This window comes from Vicugna pacos, chromosome 14 (assembly GCF_048564905.1).
Source record: "Vicugna pacos chromosome 14, VicPac4, whole genome shotgun sequence".
In the NCBI taxonomy this organism is placed as follows: domain Eukaryota; kingdom Metazoa; phylum Chordata; class Mammalia; order Artiodactyla; family Camelidae; genus Vicugna; species Vicugna pacos.
Window position 1 is genome coordinate 50,701,612 of NC_133000.1, and position 4,284 is coordinate 50,705,895.

Genomic DNA, 4,284 nt, shown 5'->3' on the forward strand with positions numbered 1-4,284 from the left:
ATATGAGGGAGTGCAAATATATTTTCAAAGACCAATGTTTCTTTTCTTTCTCTTCCCATAATCCCCTGGAATGAAAAGGATAATTTTTTTTTCCCCTTTGCACCATTTCCCTCCTACCAAAAGCCAGCCTCTAGGCTATGCTTTAACAGTAAATACAGTAAAAAAAAAAAAATAGAAATTTTTCTCTACAAATGTGGAGGACCTTATGATGGAGGTCTTCCTGGTGGTGTTGAAATGTTAAGACTAGTGTGCGCACATGTGCAGGAAGAGGTGCTGCAGAAGGAAGCAGATGAAGCAGAGTTTAGCCAAGGGATTTAGCAATTCCCAGTGCTGCTCTCCACAAAGCCCGCCTTTCAAGCCCATTGCTTTGTTATGCGGTCAGTTCCCTGCTCCATCCCATCCTGAAGGGATAGGCTGTGCTCAGCCTTGAAACTATGCAAAAGAAATTTTACTAAAGGGAAACAACTTAAGTGAACTGGCTTAATATTTGCAGAAGTCTTATTCCTGTAATAAAAACATGTACAGATTGATGTACATACTGGTGTTGAGTCGTCAGTTAAACGCAAGAGCCGTAGACAACCGTAATTGTTCAATATTAATTCTGGAAAAGCACCAGAGTATTTAATAGTAGCTGTTGTATTTGAAGGATGATTTATGTCAAATGCAAGATACAACATGTGCAAATCTGATGTGAAACGATAAAAATATCTTTCTGACTCCTGACAAGCCCAGAGGGTGCGGCTATCCCTTTTGGATGCCATGTCAAGGCTTATCAGGCCACTTCAGGATATACTGAGAGTTGAGGAAGCCAACGGAGCAATCCATTGAGTATATAGTTCTGTCATGGCCACCTGACTCTCCTTCTATTATACCCTCTTCTAGCTTTAAGGCAGCTCTCATCAGGAACCTAAAAGAATGGAATTGTGTGAAGAATTCTATCTCACGTTCTATGTGAATTCTATCCTGAAACGTCATCGGGGACTTTTTTTTCCATCAGGTAACGGTGCGAGTCTAGTCGCGCGTGAGGAAAGGTTCGAGGTAGTCAGCACAGAACATGGAACTGCAGACACCAAGGTGATCTGAGAAAATGCCAGTCCTTGCCTCTGGCTTAGTTCTCAGGAATCCAAAGGAGAAATAAGGAACTCCAGCTCCGGAGAATAAGGAACTTACATCCTCTGATAACCCAGTCTCTTGATGAACCGTTAGACGTGATGCGCTTGGTTTCCTTTAGTTTTCTATTTGTCAGTGTCTGCCTGTGACCTGTGATAAATGAGAGTGTTAGAAAACCACTCTACCTGTGAGAGAACAACACAGTCAACGATGAAAAAGCAACATTTTGAAGTCAGATCTGAGTTTAGACAATGACTCTGGCACTTCCTAGCTGTTGTTTTGGGCAAATTTTTTAACCTCTCTGAGCCTCAAGTTTCTCAGCAGGAAGTAAGAACTGAACACCCACCACCCAGCACTGCGGTGAGAATCACAAGCAGGGCGCCTGGCACAGACCTGACCACAGAGAAAGCCTTCCACAAACCGCGGTGCTCTTGGGATTCTCATGGTTTTCCTCTCCTGCCCCCGGGTTTTACTCCCTTTGCCTCCCTTCCGAGGCCCCTGAGGTCCTCTGCTCCAATAGCGGAAGTGGGGCTTACCCATGCAGAAACAGGATTGGGTCAAATGACCCAGAAAGAATGAGAACAATAATTGGGGAAACTGGAAAGTGAGTGTTCATTCATCAGGAGAAGGAAACAGAGACTTGACGGAACCTCCGATTATGGTACTAAAATGATATTCTCACTTTTTCCTTGACTTTCTCGCTTTATGACAGAAGGTTGTCATAGTTCTTCAGAAATTCCAAATTCGAATTTTCAGAAGAAAACAATGCTGTATCTTTAGATAAGTTTACCTTTAGGATTTCTTTTAGAATTTTCCCTCTGATTGGATTTCTTTCTAGTTTTATGTTTCAGTATTGTGTGATAGGCTCCTGGAAGCATCTTTGTCTGTTAAAAAGTGAATAATTGTCCTTTGTGGTTATCAAATTTGAGATGACTGACCTTCCAGACTTTACTAATTATACATGTTTGGTTTGTTACTTGATGAAATTAGTAACTTACTCCCCAAAACTGTAGCAAGGTTTAAATTAAATATTTAGTGTAAATGAATCTTGGCACATAGTATGTGCTTAATAAATGTTCATTTACATCCATCTTCATACAGTGGTTACTCAACATAAGTGTTTTCACTAACTGCAAATGATTTGATGAAGAAAAAGGTAGAGACATATTAATATTTCTTCAAATTCATAGTCCAAATTCTTGGTTGCTTTATCTTGCAGACTTCTCTAAAACTTAAAGCTGCCACTAACTTGAAAGAAATTCTCTAAGTGAGACACAACACCAATATTTAGTACTTTGCAAGAACAATATGCCTCAGTATTTGGGCTCTCCTTTCTCAGGAAGTTCTGACCAAGTAAATGTATAGAAGGCTATTAACATTTGGTTTGGATTCTGCAAATCCAAGCTTTCAAAACTACCTTCTAAATTATATCTATTCTGGGGCAAGAAAAAAAAATCTAGGTAAGCTTGAATTTTATTCTAAAAGGAAACTATTTTCTGTCCTATAATGTAAGTCTCATAGGGATGAAAACTAAAGTCAGTTTAGAGGAACCCTATTTGGATATCAGCTGAATCCGATGCTTTGGGAAGAGGCAGTCATCTCCAGGACTTCCACCTCCATGCACAGGACCACCACGGTGTTTTAACCCTTAGCAAGCATTGTTACTGTTCTGGGAGCAGGAAGAGGACATACCTTACACTAGAAGGCATATTGAAGATTTTAAGTGAATTCAGTACCATATTTCTACGCAAACATTCACAACATAACTTTTATTCTGGATTAAATAAGAGAAAGGCAGAGGCATTGTTGGTAAGACACGGTGGAGTTACTGTTCAGAATGTGTAATGGCTCCGGGGCTGATTGAGAGAAAATGTGTCCAGTTAATGGACCCAGAAAAGATACTGGTCATCCAGAGTAGTTCCAGATGTCCCACATAAACAAAATGCATCTAAATGCAGGTACTGTAGGGATTGGGGGTGGGGGGCGAGCGAAAGTCATGCCTTCACTCTGTGATTCATCTTGATATCTAAAGGTGGATAGTCAGTAAGGGTTCGTGAACTTGGAAAGGGCATTAGGGGGTTAAGGACATCGTGAGGAAGGGAATTGGGACTGATTCTCTTATAGTTCTGTGGCAGATTCAATTGCCAGAATATTTTTTTTAAATACAAAAGTTAATGAGTTAACCATGAGAATAATAGCATAGAATTTTCCCTTCCATTTTTATTAGAAACAGATCAAGTATAATTTTTAATATATAAATAATACGCCTCAACAATAGAGCAGATATTGCTTTTAGCCAAACTTATCCCTCTTCCAAAACTGTCCTATGTTAATTAAAGTTGCAAAATAAGTATTTTGCAGCTTTAAAATTATGTATAAGGGAAGATTGAATTAACAAGATGGGGCCATCATTATGCTAAAATGTTGGCTGAAAATAGTAAGAAACAAAATTCTACATATGGTTAAGGTCTCAACAATCTATTTTTAAAGATGTTGGAAGAAAATACACGAAGTGTTCAGAATGGTTGCCTTCAAATGGTGGTATCATGGTTGAATTTTTTCAGCTTTATATTTCTATTTCTGTATCCTGTATAATCTACATGTTTTATTTTTACAATCTTTGGGGGAATAAAACAAACTTCCTATGATATCATAATATAGAAATATCACATGCATATTTCTGTTCCGTTAGAGGTGACATTCACATCCCAAGGCTCTGGCAGTGTTCTCTCTTTTTCTATTTACTTGGCGAATTCGTCAAATCATGCCAAGATAGTTTGTTATTTCTTCTTAATCTCAATGAGAATTTTACTCTGAAACAAGGAGCTCGAGTTTCTCTCTCTCTCTCTCCCCTAACGCAGCATTTGTGCTTTTTCCGGAATCCAAATTAGATGCCTTCAACACACCGGTTCCCAAGGCGGTGGAACAACAGCCTCCCGAGCCCCTGGCGGGCCCGGGCGCTGTTCCTTTAAGAGTAGCTTTCCGCCTCCCCCTCACACCCACATACTTGTCCTCTCTCTGCGCAGCGAGTGCCAAGCGGTGACATCGACTATAGTTTCTAGGACGCGCTGGTCTCGGCTCTCCAGGGGCAAGAAGGGAGAGAAGGAAGGCGGGTGGTGAGAGAGAGGGAGCACAGATCCAGCTATGTTCCCAGAGGATGAGTCACTTCCTCGC

General features: G+C 40.3%; 1 long non-coding RNA gene across 1 annotated transcript; it reads right to left on the reverse strand.

Annotated features, from left to right (window-relative positions):
- Nucleotides 1–584: 584 nt before the first annotated feature.
- On the reverse strand, nucleotides 585–1,786 carry LOC140685530 (uncharacterized). The gene is made up of 2 exons (XR_012058784.1): nucleotides 1,647–1,786; nucleotides 585–1,260 (listed from the first exon to the last, which is right to left on the reverse strand). It is a non-coding gene; the product is annotated as an uncharacterized lncRNA (long non-coding RNA).
- Nucleotides 1,787–4,284: the final 2,498 nt, after the last annotated feature.